The sequence below is a fragment of the Capsicum annuum genome, unplaced genomic scaffold, assembly GCF_002878395.1.
Source record: "Capsicum annuum cultivar UCD-10X-F1 unplaced genomic scaffold, UCD10Xv1.1 ctg4331, whole genome shotgun sequence".
Taxonomy (NCBI): domain Eukaryota; kingdom Viridiplantae; phylum Streptophyta; class Magnoliopsida; order Solanales; family Solanaceae; genus Capsicum; species Capsicum annuum.
In genome coordinates, this window is record NW_025850773.1 from 543,829 (window position 1) to 562,845 (window position 19,017).

The 19,017-nt window shown below is 32.0% G+C and overlaps 1 long non-coding RNA gene across 1 annotated transcript; it reads left to right on the forward strand.

The window, feature by feature from the left end:
* Positions 1-1,996: 1,996 nt before the first annotated feature.
* On the forward strand, positions 1,997-13,908 carry LOC107874916. Its single transcript, XR_001675644.2, has 4 exons — positions 1,997-2,092; positions 2,267-2,363; positions 12,785-12,886; positions 13,844-13,908. It is a non-coding gene; the product is annotated as an uncharacterized LOC107874916 (long non-coding RNA).
* Positions 13,909-19,017: the final 5,109 nt, after the last annotated feature.

A 19,017-nucleotide genomic window follows, 5' to 3' on the forward strand; every position in this document is an offset into this window, starting at 1 on the left:
GTTTATCCCAAAGTAGGCAAACTAAAACTAACACCATCTATGAATGTTTGGGGAGGGAAAAAATGTTAATAGGGTTTGCCCAAAATTGGGCAAACTACATTTTCTTAAATTCTTTTTTGAATTCAAAGAATTTTTTTTCGCAGTGTTAAACATCAACATCTCTAATTTTAAGTTATGGTTTTAAAATTATAGATAACAAAATATAATTTACAAAAATTAAAACTTGTAATAAAAAATAAATAGCAATAATTACTTAGATGAAGTAAAATGAACAACAATTGTAACATAGGAACCGATTTTATTCGAATTTAAATTGAGGAACATATTACATGATAGATTCGAAGTACTAAAATTATAAAAATATACTGCATAAATATTAAATTTACTGAGAGACTACATGATAACTAATCAATAAAAAAATTCAAAATCGAACAATAAATCAACATAACACAAAAAAACTTCCAATAGTTTCTTTTTTTTCTGTTCTTCATTCATTTCCTTTCCAAAACACGATTCTCCTACTCAGTTTTATCAAGCATGTCCTTCAAATGATTTTGTTTTTCTTCGGATTCTTTTAGCAATGTCCTAAGAAAATTTCTTTCTTCTACGACTTCATTAAGATTAAATAGCATGTCAAACTTCATAGTGTTCTGCGAAGTCACGGTATAACCATCGAATGTGGGTCTCTTCAATCATGACAGAATGGTGTTCGTTTCATTTGTTGACATATTTTCTATCCACCAAAAATAATCACATTCACCATTTTCTTAAAATAACAAAATAAAGAAAAAGTTAACATACATATATTTTTAGTTGAACAACTTCAAAATTTTACCTTTTGAACGTGCAAAGCTCCAAAACTTATAACCAAAATTTCTTTGAGTCCTTTATATTTTCATTTTACAATTGATTACATTTACATACATCCGATTCAATTGAATATGAAAACATTTAGAATTGTTGAGACACAATTATCAATTCTGAAAGTCCAAAATAAATGATATTAGTAAAATTATTTTTGTGATGAATGAGGTAAAATGGATTAAATAACAATGCATATTTATAAGTGAAAAAGTTATACCATTTTTAAAAAATTAAAGTGACCAAACATTCACAATAATCTTTTCAGGGATATTAACAGTGTGATGTTTAATCAGTTATCAGTCGAATCTCTCAGTGAAAGGATTATAGTTTGCCCACAAATGGGTAAACTATTAATAATAGATTTATGAATTTTTGGGCAAACCCTATTAACAATTTTTTTCCTCCCAAATGTTCACATATGTTGTTAGTTGTAGTTTGCCCATTTTTGGGTAAATTGTCTGTTTTGTAACATAAAAGAAAGTACTGTCCAATTTGACTCCTAGGATTGAGAAAGTGCCCCTTTTAGTTTCAGACTATTCAAAGCAATACAAAACAAAATCGCAAAAAATCACTAAATCTAGAAAAGAAAAATCTACTATCACTTATCCAATTGTGATGTGAAACTGTTTTTCCTTAAGCAACATCACATTAGTTTTTACCATTTCTGAATGTAAATTTTGAAATAATTATCCATCTTAATTTAGATTTAAAAATTTTACAAACTTGCATTTTACTCCATTCGACGTTATATACTTTCATGTTTTGCTCCTATGTAGAAATTAGGGGTGAACAAAATCAAATCAAATCAAAAAAAAAAAATCGACTAGTGATTTGATTTGGTATTGAAAAAAAATTTGACTATAAATTGATTTTGTTTGATTTTGACTAAAAAATATTAAACCAACTTTTGGAAAATTTTCTATACATAAAAAGTAGCAGTATTTATTATAAATATAATTATATATGTTCTTTAGCTTCTCAGGAATACCCATTTTATTACCAGTCTTGGACTAGAAATTCAAACCCACTAGCTATTGTCAATGCCCCTAAAGCCCAAATGATACTACTACTAATAAGTCAGGTCACTTTTCAAAGTTCAGATACTAACAAATCATTATTTCACTTTAGTAATTTCAGGTAAACTCTTCAACTTTCCAAATTCCAAACGTCATCTTGAATTAACAATACCAAAAATTTCGATCATCTTCTTCAATTTATCTTTATATGGGTAAGTAGCTTCTTTCAACAAGTCTCATAGAGATTCTTGTTTTGTTTTCATTGCTAACAACGCCAAAAATTTGATTATATTTATCAAAAAAATTATGTTATTTGGGTATTTATAAAGAAATCTTGAATTAAGTTTTGTATAAAAAGAATAACAATAATTTCTATGCATGTGCAGTAATTTTCTTTTCGGGCAAAATCTACATCTTCTGAAGTAGATGTTGAGGTGATTACCAACATTTCTCCAACTATGCCAATGGCATCTCAACAACAAGGTAAAGTCACTCCTCATCAACGCATCCCTCCTAAAAATAAAAAATGAACAACTCCTCTAATACCTTCTAAATCTGAAAATACAAGTAGAGAAATGTCTCGGATTGGGATCATTTCTTCAAGTTTATTGTCAAATGGGGTAAATGTAGGAAAGAAGGCAGTTATTGCCTTAAAACTTTTACTGTCGACGTTGTTAATGAAACTATATTATGGACACATTTAAATGACAAATGTCACAACCCCCCATTTAGGTCCGTCGATAAGAGGCAAACCACAATAAATCTGTCAAAAGAAGCCCGCTAGAAGCTGGTGGTGTATAATGTGGATGAAGTTAAAAGAACAATTGTTGAATTTGTGATCATTGATGAGCAACCGTTTAGAGTTGTTGAGGGAGAAGGATTTAAGAAATTAATGGCTAAAGTCTTGCCCAACTTTGAAGTACCTTCTCGTGAAACTATTGCTACACATTGTTTATAGATTTATCATGAAGAGAAAGAAAAGCTTAAAGAGCTTATCAAGAACCAACATGTTTGTATTACTAGCGACACATGGATATCACTTCAGAATTTTAATTATATGGTTGTTACTGCACATTAGATTGATGATCAATGGAATCTACCAAAGAGAATACTTAATTTTCTTCAAGCACTAGATCACAAAGCCGAGACTATTGCCAAAGGAATTGAGGAGTACTTATTAAGTTGGGGCTTTGAGAACTCATTTATAATTACTTTGGATAATGCAATTGTAAATGATGTTACCATTAAGATTTTGAAGTTACGTATTAAAGATTGGAAAGGGGTAATGTTTAAAAATGGATTCTTACATGTTAGATGTAATTCTCTCGTTTTGAACTTAACTGTAAAAGAGGGATTAAAAGAAAAAATTGAGCCTGTTTCTCGTTTAAGAAATGCAGTGAAATATTTCAGATCTTCCACTTCAAGATTTGCTATTTTAAAGTCATCTGTTAAGAAAGTTAAGATAGATACTTGTGGTCTTGTGAGTCTCAATGTTGAAACGAGATGAAACCCGACGTATACAATGTTAGATAAAGCTTTGAAATTTGAAAAGCTTTTGCAAGGATGCATCTTAATGATCAAAATTACCAAAAGTATTATCGAGAATCTCGCAACCCGAACTAAAGCCTGATCGTGACGGGTATCCCAAGTCCATCATGGATCGGAGACTACCCCTGAACTTAACGCAAACACCACACACTGCCAAACAATGGATGAACTCCAAATATATAACAAAATAGCATGAAATAAACTCAAAGAATAAAGGATATGTCTGTAACCGATAACCGACAACCGACCATGAAATAACCAACCAACACCACTCAAGTCCATAGTAATCCAACAAAGCCTCTACGTAAGAAAAACTAAAACCAATCTTGGTCGAGATATATTCCCAACTCTGACTGATAATGAAAATGAAAATGTAAAGTCTTAATTTCAGTCTATGAAAGAAACTGATGAAATGTCTAAGACTTTAGGAGAATGGAAGCTCACCACTTTACCACAATGAATCAACGAATCGATCTGATCCACCTAACTCTACACATAAAAAGTAGCAGTATCTTCGATGTCTGCATCAACTGGGGATACAACATCCAGAGATAGTTAGTGGGGTATGCACTAGCATGTAACTCGGGGACAGGGGACAAAATAATGTCAAGTCAAACCATTTCAAATACCATATGAACCACATCATAATACATATATAAATAGTATGCCAGGATAGGAAACAAGGTTTAGCATGAACTAAAATATTATCCTGGACTATATAGCGCAACCGTCATAATAGGCACCTACGGGCTATATGGGTTCAGTTCCCCCTGCTGAAAGGGCCCAAGTGCGTGTTAGCAGTATGAACAGGAGAAAATTTGAGAAAAAACTAATCCATCAAGGAAACTAGCCATCCCAAAATATATATGTATATCAAGTGTGACTTGTGCACATAGGTCATCAAGTCCAAACCTCATGTCGGTAAACACAAGTTTCCAGTATATGTCATTCAATACCCACACCTTCATGGCTTCACTACATAATCCCCACTAAGGCCAATTTAAATCAAGTTTTACATAACCTATTTATTAATCAATGAACTAAGCGTTAAGGCACAGCGTGGGCATCATCATACCCAAACACTTGCAAGCTTATCTTTATGTCATAACAATCACATTAAAACTCGGGGGAACGTCTCGCCCCCTTTGTTCATTAATATCAAAATCTTGGGGGAACGTCTCGCCCCCTTTGTTCATTAATATCAAAATCTTGGGGGAACGCCTCGCCCCCTTTGTTCATTAATATGATAGACAACAAGGCCTTTAAAATCTAAGTTCATTGGTTTACCATTTATGCAATGCAATAATATAGGTGAGCAAGTCAAACCAAGTGACAATCTTTATAATTCAAAATCATTCACACAAGTAGGTTGAGGGAAAACCGTTATTTGAAGCCAATTCCATTCTTTTTAAAACATAAATCTGGGGAAAACTATGACCCTTAGTTTATTCACCATTCTCATGCACCCCATAAATTTCAAACCATTAATAAAGCATAAACAATGTAAAATAAATCATGAAAAAGTAATTCAAGGAGGAATCATGTCAAAACCCTCAACCATGTTGGAAACCCACATTCAAAACTATTCAATTGAACCATGTAATAAATTCATGCCTTTCACAAAATAATAATTAGGTAAGAGTAACATGCTTGAAATACTAAGTTTTACGGAAAGAATTCAACCTTTGAGCCCTTGGATGACCTACATCTTTGAAACCCTCAGTTTCTTGCTTGAGAGAACTGGAGAGAGTTTTGAGAGTGTTTAATTACGTTATGAATAAGAAATAACCCCTTTGAGTGCTTTATGAATGTGAGGTTTTAATTGGGTACGAAGGTAATTGTCCAAAGTGCCCTTAAATTAAAAGCTGAAATTTAATCATCAATGACTACGGGTCACTATACGACACATAGGGATCCATTACGACTCATTACCATGAGTCGTAGCCAAGATAATTTCTAGGGCACACACACACTGTTGACCCACTAACTTACCTAATACAACTTTTCATGGTACACTACGAATTATAGCTTTCAGTAGTAATCAACACAATATCCATTTGGGTATATACTAGACATCCTACGATTTGTACATAATGACCCATAAAGAGTCCTTACGGATTGTAGTAAGACACACGTACTCAGAGCAGAAGGCTTGGCCACACACAGTGGTCAGGATATGATTTGGGTCCAACTACTCATCAAGACTCTCTACGATTCATATGGTAAGTCGTAGTCAGGACAGTGAGGATAAAATTTCAGAAATTTCCAAGGACCAAAAATTTGGGGTGTTACATTCTAACCTCCTTTGGATCATTCTTCCCCGAATGACAGGACAAGGAATTTATTATCACGATTTGACTCCCAATACATCCACACTTTCCTTTAACAAAGACAGAAAACAAAGATATTAAGGAATACACATACCTAAAGTACGATTATCTGAAGCAGAAAACAAGAATGGGTATTTGGACTTTTTGTCCTCTTCGGCTTTCCAAGTAGCTTCTTCACGCTTTTGGTTCCTCCATAGAGCATTTACCAAAGCCACATCCTTAGTCCGCATCTGACGGACTTGCCGATCCAAAATTCTCACTAGGACTTCTTCGTATGATAAGGAATCTAAAACACTAACACTTTCCAAAGGAACGAGCAAGGAAGGATCACCGACGCACTTCTTCAACATTGACACATGGAAGACCGAATTAGTAGAATTCAAACTAGAAGGCAACTCTAACTCATGAGCAACCTTCCTAACTTTCTTCAAAACAAGATATGGGCCAACATAACGGGGCTGAGCTTTCCCTTCCTTCCAAACCGCTTCATTCCCTTAATGGGAGACACCTTGAAAAATACCAAACCATTCATATCAAACTCAAAATCTCTCCGCCTTACACCTATATAGGAATTTTGGCGACTTTGGGCGGTCTTAAGACTATCTCAAATAACTTTCACCTTCTCGAAGGCTTGGTGAACCAAGTCCGGTCCAAACAATCTACTTTTGCCAACCTCAAACTACCCAATAGGAGACCTATACCTCCTACCATACAACGCTTCAAAATAAACCATCCCAATACAAAACCTACCTTGGTACCTTAAGATGCCATCACCACCAATCTCAAAAGCCATCACGTTCTGGCGAGCAACATCATCCTTGATCTGCATCAAAATAAGATCTCAAATATGTTTTTCCTTCACCTCACCACCTAGAGATGACTTTGCCACTTCTTGAACTATCACACTACCATCTTTGGAGTCCAAGAGATGAACCCCAAGATTACACAAACGGTGAATATCTTTTACCGATTCTTGTTTATCCCCATCAACATGAGATAAGCTTCCCATGAACAACCTGCTAAGAGCATCAGCAAACATGTTAGCTTTACCTGGATGATAATGGAGACTTATGTCGTAATCTTTGAGCAACTCAAGTCATCTCATTTACCTAAGATTCAACTGTTTCTGGGTGAACACATATTAAAAACTCTTATGGTCTAAAAAAATATCAATATGAACCCCATACAAGTAATGACGCTAGATCTTTAGGGCGAAACCCACAACCAATAACTCCAAATCATGTGTCAGATAGTTCTTCTCATGAACTTTCAACTGTCTAGAAAAATATACAACCAACTTGCCATTTTGCATCAACAAACAACCTAATCCCACATGGTACGCATCACAATAAACCACAAAACTATTCGTTCCCTTGAGTAGGGTCAAAACAGGAGCCGAAGTCAACTTATCCTTCAACTTCTCAAAACTACCCTCATAAGCCTCCGACCACAAGAACTTTGCTTTTTTCTAAGTTAACTTAGTCAATGGGGCAGCAATAGAAGAGAAGCTCACCACAAATCTACTATAATAATCGGCTAAACCCAAGAAGCTCCGAATATCGGTTGAAGTCGTGGGTTTAGGCCATTTCTTAACCCCCACAATCTTCTGTGGATCCAACATGATCCCTTCACTAAAAAAAATATGACCCGGATAAGTCACAGCATTTAATCAGAACTCACACTTAGAGAATTTAGCAAACAATCGTTACTCTTTAAGGGTCTGTAACACTAAACGGAAGTGATCAACATGATTCGCCTCACTCTTCGAATACACCAAAATATCATCAATAGATACAACCATGAATAAATTCAAGAACTGACAAAATACCCATTTTATAAGATCCATGAATACCACTGGGGCATTAGTTAAATCAAAAGGCATCACCAAAAACTCAAAGTGACCATATCGGGTTCGGAAGACGGTCTTAGGGACATCCACCTCCCTAATCTTCAATTGATGATAACCTGATCAAAGGTCGATCTTAGAAAAGAACTTAGCATCCTGAGCTGACAAATAGATCATTAATCCTCGAAAGGGGATACTTATTCTTCACGGTCACCTTATTCAATTGGTGGCAATGTATGCATATCCGAAAGTACCCATCATTCTTACGCACGAATAGACTCGGAGTGCCCCAAGAAGAAACACTAGGGCGGATAAAACCCTTATCCAAAAGACCTTTCAACTGCTCTTTGAGTTCTTTCAACTTATCCAGAGCCATTATATGAGTAGGGACATAGATAGTATGAGTGTCCGAAAGAAGATCAATCCCAAAATCAATTTCCTTATCGGAAAGAACACCAGAAAGATCATCAAAAACTACCTCGAGGAACTTACAGACCACAGGGACAGATTAAAATGAAGGAAAATCCTTAACATGCACTAAATGGTTGAGACATCCCTTGAAAATTAATTTTCAGACTCTAAGATAAGATATAAACCTTCTCTTGGGCACTAGGGAACTACATTCCCATTCAATCACCAGCTCATTCGATAAATAGAAACTGACTCTTCTGGTCCGATAATCAAGGAAAGCATAGCATGAGTGCAGCCAATCTATCCTCAAAATCACATCGAAGTCTAGCATGTCCAACTCTATCAAATTCGCTAATATATCTCTACTACAAATAGATACCATATAACCCCTATAGACTTCTGGGCCACAATAAAGTCACTAACCTAGGTGGACACAGAAAAAGGATTTGGCATAAACTCAGGACCACTACCAAAATTAATAGCAACATAAGGGGTCACTGTTTTTTTAAGGTTCTTGCTATCCGAACTCTTTAACCTCGTTCAATAAAAGATAGGTCACTTATTTATAGAAATGGAATGGGGATGGTATTACTAATTTTTTACGAGTGGGATAAAAATTTGAGGGGCGTTTTAGGGATTTTTTTTGAGGGGTGAGATGGGATTGTACCATTTTGGTACGAACAATTTAAAATTTAAATTTTGGATGTTATCGGGATTGTTGATGTAGGGTTTTCGAGTCGGAGTTACTATTGTTTGGATTTATTATTGTTGGGTATCACTGGATTGTTGTGTTGAAATTGTTGGTGTTGCGGTTGTTTGAGTTGTACGTTTGAGGGTGATTCGGGTTGATGTCAGGTCGGGTTGACGCTACGGTTAGAGCTGGTTGATGAGTTGAAGTTATTGCACGCATTTTGCTGTCGGGTTATATAGTGGGGCTTTGGTTTTTGTTGTTGTTATTTTGTTAATTGAAAGTTATGGCTATCAGGTAAATGGGTTACAAGAGAAAGATTAGGGAGTTTGGGTCGGGTCATTGGTTGAGACATGGACTGGATCATTTGGTTGGTATTAGGCTGTTGAATGGGTTGTTTTGGGCTAAAATTATTTTGGGGCTTGAATTAGAGTCACTTTCAGAAGGGGGGGGGGGAGGAAATTAGAAGATTTTTGGGGTTATTTAAAAATTAACCTCAATTGAATTAGGATTCACCCAATTTCATCTAAGTTTTGGCCACATTGAAAATCAATTGGTCAATTGTATTGCAATTGCGACCAATTTGATTTCAATTATGGCCAAATCTAATAGATTAACTAAATTAAATGAAAATTCGATACGAATTAATACATCATTTAATCCCGAGCTTCTTGATTTAATAAAATCAAACACATATTTATCCAAATAAATTATTTTTGAGGACAAATTATTTTTAAATCAAGATTTCACCCATTTGAATAAATTTTCAAGATAACCTTCGATTAAAATTTGATTTTCTATAAAATAATTATAGTAATAAAATTATACGATTTTGTATACACAAATATGAAAATATATAATCGTTACTTAAAATGATAAAAATTAGCCAGATAAATACTTTAGAAAATTTTTATCTGGATAGAATAAATGTTGTAGTTTTATTTAAAATCAAAGAAACTCGAAATTAGACTTAGTTGTGGAGGGCAAAAATAGGTGTCAACAGTATGTATTCCTTTATGACACGATTTGCTGCCCACAAAATGTGGATAATTATTATTAACAAATTGTATTATTACTGCAAGATAAAGATTAGAAATCTAAATTTAAAATAGAAGTAGCAACAGAAGTAATAAGAATTATCATTATCTCAATGAATTCAAATTATATAAATTAGTAGGTAAATATAGATTATATTTGAAAAAAAATTAAGATAAGAAAGAATAATAAAGTAACCCTCTTTTATTAAATTAATATGGTATTTGAAATTTGAACTGAAATGGAGTTCTAGATTCTTAACTTCTCTTATATATATTATTATCACATTAGCTTTATTTGTAAATTTATATACTACATTCTTTATATTTTTTATTTTATAATTTTTTTTTAATCTAACATTTTTTATATGCGGGAACAATGTGACTTTTTTATCTTCATCTTTCTTGGTTAACATAAACGAAGAGGAACAGCTCCACATCCACTGATGTTATCTCCATCTACTTCACGCGGTTTTTCACCTATCACTATAAATGGTAACAACTTCCAATAAGATAAGAAGAATAAAAAAAGATATTGATTGAAACGACAATTTCGATAAGTAAAAGATTTATAAGTAAATCAATTTTAGATTAATATTATTTCTATTATTTAATTTATGAAAGTATTTTTGAGAGTTCATTCTTATTTTTTATAGTGATAATTTTGTTGCTATTGTTGACTTGCAAAAGAGATAAAGAAGAATGAAGAGAAAAGATAATAGATAATTGCGGAATTAGGAGTTTTACTGATATGGTTGATAAGCTTAAGTTATTTAAAATATGTGTTTGATTTTTGTTCTTCCTTTTAATATTATTTTATTTCTTTTTTTTTTTTTTGTATTAATTCAATTAAATGCAATTCATAATTGTTCGAGTTCATAAATTAAGATTACATTCACATATTAACTTTTTAGGTCGATTATAAAATAGATTTATAGACATTTTATTTACTATGTAATTCAAATTACAAAAATACGAAGCATAAAAATTATTTTGCTAATAATTATTTTGCTTTTGTTATATAACCTTTTATTATATAGACTTTGTTAGAGGGCAAAGGAAATACTAACAATCTAATATCTTTAAGGCTAACCTGATTGTTTTCTTTGTATAGATTTAATTAGAATTAGAGGGATTGAGTGAGGTTGGAGGCGTGTGGGGTAAGAGTGGAGGGGAGGGGTTATAATTTTTTTTTGAAAAACATTTATCTTTTAGTTGAATTATAAGATAGATTTATTAACATTTAGATATTTTAATTTATTTATTATGTATTTAGAATTATAAATCATATGAAACACAATTTTTTTGCTAATTCTAATTTTGTTTATATTCATATAAATTGGGTTAGAGATGTTGGGGGAGGGGGGCACAATTAACAATTTATTTATTTATTTATTTGTTTTTTTTTGGGGAGGGGATGATGGAAGCGGGGTAGGGGTGAGTGAGGGGCAGAGGTTTTTTTCATTTTCTTGAGAATATGGTGGTTGATTTTATTTTTAAAAAGATAATATGATTTAACATGTTTAGTGAGACATTTCAATATGAAATAATAATAATAATAATAATAATAATAATTATTATTATTATTATTATTATTATTATTATAATAGTTTAATGTTATTCGTGCATCGCACTAGTAGGTATACTATTATATATAAATGTAAAAGTGAAAGCACAAGAAGAAGCCAAGTGATACTATAATAGAAAGTCATGAAGCAGTTTTTAGGGCAAGTTTATAAATATTGAACTAAAATTTTTGAATTAAATGATTAGATATATTTAAATATTTAAATTTAAAAATATTAAATTTTGTAATTAAAAATTTATTATTAAATTGATATTAGGAACCTTATATTGAAAAATTCTAAATGAAGTTTAAGTATTCATAACTTATGCCTTTCAATATATATATATATATATATAGATGCATAGTTTCAGAACTAGTAGGTTAGTCATTTGGTTATTAACTTAAAACACTAACATATGTCACTCTAATAACAATATTAAGACGAGGTACACTCCATCCACTTCCACGTGGAAGTGAAGTGGACTAATACCTTTATCTCATTATATACATACTTGGATATTGCATAGGTATGTGATGAAATAAATATAATATTTTGAATATATTATAATTAATAAAAAATTATTTTAAATAAAATATTTATTATATAATAATAATATTTTAATATATTTAGATTTACTATTTCCTCTTAAAATAAATAATAATAATGTTGGTGTATATGTATTTTATTATTAAATTAATATATTAAGTTCATGTGTTAATGAGTAAAAATTGTGTATTATGAGTATTATTACTTACATTTGTTAGTGGAAGAATATGGTCATGAGTTTCTTGAAACTCCTATAACCACTAAGTCTTTATTTGTCTATTATACTATGTAATTATGCTTGTAACTCATGTAATATCCAATCATTCATGTACCCACTTTACTACACCACATTCTTCCTATTCAATACAAGGATGAATACCTCGCCTATAAATAGAGGTGGTCATGCATGTTATTGCATGGACTAGGATATATGATAAGTGTGAAAAAGATTATAGTGTGTAGTAGTGAAAGAGAGAATTGAGGCAAAGAAAATATTCTAAGTCTACAACTATAGTCACTTTACAAAAGAGAGTTATTATATTAGTGAAAGAAAGAGTTGAGACAAAGAAAATAATCTAAATCTTTAACTATATTCTCTTTATAATATAAAGAGAGTAAATATATGTTGAAGGAAGGTGTTCTTATGGTGGAGTTTTGGATTCTTCAACTAATCCGGAGTTATTTAAGTTGTATATTGTTGATGGGTTGTTGTATCCTGAAGGAGACAAGTCATGAGTATACTACTGGATCGGTGTAGATTATGCCGCAGTGGGCTTGAATCTCCTTAAAGAAAGTGAGATATTCGCACCTCAGACAAGAAGAAGATTATTTTATTTTCTTCACTTTTATTCATTTTATTTTCAATTGTAATTATTTATTGTAATTGTGGTATATTACACCAATAATTTTAAGGAGATTCATGTTTTGATACAGTTTGAAAAATCACGGATATCAAGATGAGAGATCTCAAAAGATGAATGGCAAGAGATAGTCATGTAAAATATCTTTCTACTCCTCAACTTACGTGGAAAAAAGGTAAAAAAAAAAAAAAGTTTTACTTTTTGCGGAGGCAAGATAAAAAGTTACCTATGATTTTTCATGAATAAAATTATACTTTTCATGAAAGTTTATTTTCTTAAAGTCTCAAAATAGTGGAGACTAATGAAATGAGAAAAAATCACCATGAAAAATGTGATTTTGAATTTTTGAGAATACTTTGAAAAAAGTTAACAAGTGCATATATTTGTCTTGGGATAAATCACATGTTATTATTTGTATATTTATTGATGTCTTTTGACTTTAACATGCATGTTATCAAATAAATGATAAATTGAATAGCCAATTTGACATTAAATATTTTGGTGAGATGAATTTCATTCTTGGAATGAAAAATACCTAAATTATGTGATGAACTTTTCCTTGACATGTCATATTATGGTGAAAAAGAAGAATTGTGAAATACATTTTATGAGTCATGCAACCTTTTTTGATTCAAATATATCAAAGTGAGGTGAAAAAATAGGAGTTTACTAGCCTAATAAAAAAAAAAATATACGGCTAATTGCACTTGGCATGAAATTATGTAAAAGTACTTAAACAGGTTACACAAGCAAATCAAGTATATTTACTCAGTTAAAAAAAAACTTAGAGCTTGTTGTACTTAAAAATGTTTTTGATGCAAAATGAGAAAAAAAATAACTTGGTGTTATTTACTAATCAGAAATAAATTATGATTTGCTAACTCATTATAGAAGTTGAACTAACTATTTTAGCTTCAACTGGTGAAAAGGTGAATTGATCAACCACTTTATGTTGAGAAATTGATTTTTCCAATTTTGAGTTATGTGATAGCACCAAAAATTTATTGATAGAGTTTAAACCATTTTTATAATGGTAAATCCAGACCATAAGGAGAAAAATATAATATTGTGAAATCATATTGATCAATGGTATATCAATATTAATTGTGTTAACTTTGTGATAATCTTGCAGATTCACAACTAAGGTATTAGCAAGAAAATGGTCTGAATCACATTGAGGGAGAAGGAATTGAAGCGCAAAAATCTAAGTCATATATGAGGAAACCCAATCTGGGGATTAGAGATCCTATAACCTAATTCAATGGCAAGAACGAATCATATGTTGACTTGTTGTGAATGCACTATTATTTTACCCCTCCCTATGGTATGAGTGCATTTTCTTCCTATAATGATTGTGAAGGTTGAGTCCAAAAACTCTTAATGAAATTATGTATCTCGTATGAGTGGGGTGTCGACATTTGTAACGACCTAAAAATTTGATAAAATATGTGAAATTTATAATTTTGTGTGATTTGACTATTTTACCCCTCCACGTAGTTGCATTATGGTATTTCTGGGATGTGGGAGTGATTGACATGATTTTTGATGCATTTTAGTATCATTTATGCAATATTATAGTTTTTTATGGCTTTAAGAGTCTTATTTTGGACTTATATGAATATTCTTTTATCCGTCCGATGGATGGACGAACTAACTACGCCATCAGCTCCGGAATATCGATTTTAGGCTAGGTAGACCGTGGGTTCGGGTCCTGGTGCACCCGAGTTCATTTCGACCTATTGGTCGAAAAGTTGAAAAATTGGAAAGTTGGGTGTGGGACCCACTTTTAGTTGAAACAACCTCGTATGGAAAATTTGACTTTTCCAAAAGATCCGGAATATTTATCTTAGTGTGTTAGCATGTTTGGTATGATTTTACGGCTTTTAAATCTCATTTCGACCCTCAGTTTGAAAAAATTATGATTTCGGGGGTCAATTTTGTGACTACGAATTTTTCTGGAAAATCTGGTAGCGCCATCATGTCCGAAACGTTGAATTTAGTGTGGTTGCATAGTTCGTTTACATAAATCAGACTCCGAACAAATCCCGGGCACCCCATCGAAGTCCATTTCGACTTAGAAAAAAAGACAACACCAGTTATTGCAGAAAAATCTGCAATATATAACAGATTTTTCACCCTTTTTGGCCCATTTTGCTCATTTTTCATCTTGTCTCTTGAGAGTTAAATCCTAAATATTTTGGGAGCTTAAAAATGAAGTTTGTGGGAGTTTGGGAAACTAGATTAACACATATTTCTTTATTATATTACGGATTTAAGGTAAGAATTCACCCTTTTCTTAGTAATTTCTTCATTAATTTCTCAAAACCCCAAAAATCTTAGGGCATGATTTTAAACCCAAATTTCACTCATTTTCACTTGAATTATACTTTTATCTTATAATTACTAGTTTTTCATCAATTTAATCTTCAAAACAACTCTGATTCTGGATTTTAACCCTGATTTCAAATATTTTACCCGGTAAAACTCAAAAATGATTTTTCTTCGATTTGAATCTTATTTTTCACTCGATTCAACTTGGATTTTCAACTGTAGGTTCCTAAAAATATGGGAACATATTTTTGAAGTAAAATTCTAATTTTTCCCTTCTTTTTTGGAAACCCATTTTGGGGTCCATTTTGACCCCGAACCAAAAGTAGTCAATATGGGTGTCGTTGGTTTTATTTTGATGCATAAATTTCATATTTGATGTTTCTAATGAAGTTCGGGATTGTTCATAAAAGGTAAGGTTGTGGGTTCAAGTATAGCGGACCGGCTTCGGCTTTCGAGGTAGGTTATGGCTTAACTTTTTAGACTGGGTTGGGTAGTAAATGATGGTGCAAAATGCATGTTAAGGGTGAGAACTAATCATGAAAAATGGCTATATACGTATTGTGCCCGTGTGGGGGCCTCTATGTGATGTAATTGCCGAAATTGGAATATTATGTGTTATGTTTGACCGTGTGGAGTCCTATGTGATATTGATAGCCTTGAATACATGCGAATAATTGTATTGTAGTGTATTGTGATTATATTCATACTTTATTGGCATATAAGACTTGTGGAAATTCATGGATAAAATGAAAATAACGAGTGGATATTAGCTCATGTGGTTGCGGAAATGTATCATTGTGGTTGGTTGTGGAAATACTTATTGTGATGGGTTGTGAGAATTACATCTTCATATCATACTCATTCATGAAACATTCGTACCACTGTGGCAACATCTAAGAAACACTGGCAACACCTTTTTAAATTGTAACACCTTATAAAACCCTTTTCGAGAGATATGCCGAAAAAGAGATATGAGAAATGTGGATTGTACATGGGTTGACGAAACCCCCATGGATCCTACGTCGAGAAACTTTAGGTCCGTAGGTGTATACGGGGATTGTGCGACGATCCCGGAGGTTGTGCGACGATCATCATCATTATAATATACATTGCACTTACTTTATTGTGTTTTTATTGTGTTGTATTACCTTATTGACTTGTCATCTATGTGTTTGTCTTACTTTCCTTTACTTGTATTTGATGATCTTGTATCTACATGTTCTCTCTTATTCTATTATATGTGACATAATGTATATTTGTGTTTCATATCCTGATGTATTTTTGTAATATATGTGAGATATACTAGAACTGTTAGTGCAACCGGTGTGGGCTACCATTGTGGGATATTTTCTGATTGCAGGTGACGTGTCCTTAGTGTATATTTTATATGATTTATTTATCACTTTGCTTGGTCGGCCTATGATACCTATTGAGTACAAGTGGACCGTACTCATGCCTACTACGCCCTTTCGGTGCAAGTCCTAGCTCGAGTGCGCCTCAGCTTACTTGATTCGGGTGATTGTTGGAGCTTCCAAGGTAGCGGTTGGACATTCATGAGTCCGAAGTTCACCTCTATCTTTCTATACTAGCTATGTCTTTATTAATATTCGGAGACAGTTATTATTCCTTTATGGTTATTTTTCTAATGTATTTGACTCTTGGATTGTATTAGTAGTTCTTACACTATTGACACCTGGTTTTGGGCATGATTGGTATTCTGGATAAGTTCTTTCTGCCTTATTATGATTATTTATATGATTCAGCTTCATTCTAGAAGCCTTACCTTGGGGTATTTCTGTCTTTTTTTCTATCCGTATCAGTTTGGGTGATAGGCTTACTTGTCAAGGTACGCCGCGACAAGTGCCATCATGACCCTTGTTTTTTGATTGTGACAATATTACAGGACCACCCTTGATAGATTTTACCTATGTGAGTGGGGAAGTAGGCCGCTTCCTATGAAAATGGGGTGTATTCTCAAAAACGCTTATGAAAAACTGGGATAACACATGGTCGTAATGTGCTGGCTATTAAAGCTTATGTCAACACCTTGATTATTGTGTGTAGGCAGTAATACTTTATTTTCCTTAAGCAGCCATAGTTCAAGTCTGAGACCACTACAGACTCTTGAATAAAGGTTATTGTTTTACTAAGTGGGGTTCAATGCAAATCACACCTTCATTATGCATAATAGTCTACCTTCAACTAAATTGGTGAACTCTCATAATTTAATATTTAAATGAGTGGGGAAACATTGGTGTATATGCATTTTATTATTAAATAAATATATTAAGTGCATATGTTAGTGGGTATACATTGTGTATTATGAGTACTTACATTTGTTAGTGGAAGAATGTGATCATGAGTTTCTTGAAACTCCTATAACCAATAAATCTTTATTTGCCCATTATACTATGTAATTATACTTGTAACTCATGTAACATCCAACCATTCATGTAACCACTTTACTACACCACATTCTTCCTATTCAATACAAGGATGAATACCTCACCTATAAATAGAGGTGGTCTTGCATGTTATTGCATGGACTAGGATATATGATAAGTGTGAAAAAGATTATAGTGTGTAGTAGTGAAAGAGAGAATGAGACAAAGAAAATATTCTAAGTCTACAACTATATTCACTTTACAAATGAGAGTTATTATTTAGTGAAAGAAAGAGTTGAGACAAAGAAAATAATCTAAATCTAACTATATTCACTATACAAAGAGAGTAAATATATATTGAAGGAAAGTGTTCTTATGGTGGAGCTTTGGACTCTTCAACTAATCCGGAGTCGTTTGAGTTGTATATCATTGATGGGTTGTTGTATCCTAGAAGGGACAAGTCACGAGATATACTGCTGGATCGGTGTAGATTATGTTGCAGTGGGCTTGAATCTCCTAAAAGAAAGTGAGATATTCGTTCCTCAGCCAAGAAGAAGATTATTTTATTTTCTTCACTTTTATTCATTTTATTTTCAACTGTAATCATTTATTGTAATTATGGTATATTACACCAACAAATAATAATAACAATAATAATCTCATTTATTTCAAATATTTATCTTAATTCAAATATATTATTTATTAGATAAATATACATTATAATTGAAAAAGTGAGGATAAGATAAACTAATCTTCTTTTAACAAATTAATATGATATTTAAATTTTAATTTTAATTTTAATGAAATTTGAATTGAAATGGAGTTCTGACTTCTTAGACTCTATATTTTTTTTTATATGCAAGAAGGATATGACATTTTCATCTTCATCTTTCTCAGCTAAAATTGATAAAGAAGAACAACAATCCATGGCTATTAATGTTAACTCTATCTACTTCTCGCGTATCTTCCTCTCTCATTACAATGGTAACACCTTTCAGGTAGAAAAGGAGAAAAAAGAATCCAGTAATGATTGAAATGATGTTTTTCGATAAGTAAAAAATTCATAAATAAATTAGTTTCAAACTAATATTGTTTCAAATATTTAATTTATGAGAAGTTTTTTCTGTGAGTTATATTTACTTTTTACTGATGATTTTGTTGCTATTGTTGACTTGCATAAGAGATAAAAAGAATGAAAAGAAGAGAAGAATAGATAATTGCGGAAGTATGAAGATTATTCGTTTAGTTGATAGGTTTAAGTTTTTCAATTACGTTGATATTATTGTTCTTCTTTTTAATGTTGCTTTATTTCATATTTTTTCTGTTTTTAATATTGTAATCATATATTTACCTTTATAGGAGATTTCTAAATAGATTTACAAGCACTTTATTCCATTTATTCTTTTCAGTTTTGCTTGCAAATTTATATCTATAATCTTTTATTTTAATTTTGTGATTTTGGACGTCCTTTAATTCTATAGTATAATGAAAGAAATCAACCAATACAAATATAAATTACTGCCAAAAAAGTACTTTTTTAAATAGTAACTTAGAGTATAATTAAACATGATGTACATATATTACATAACAT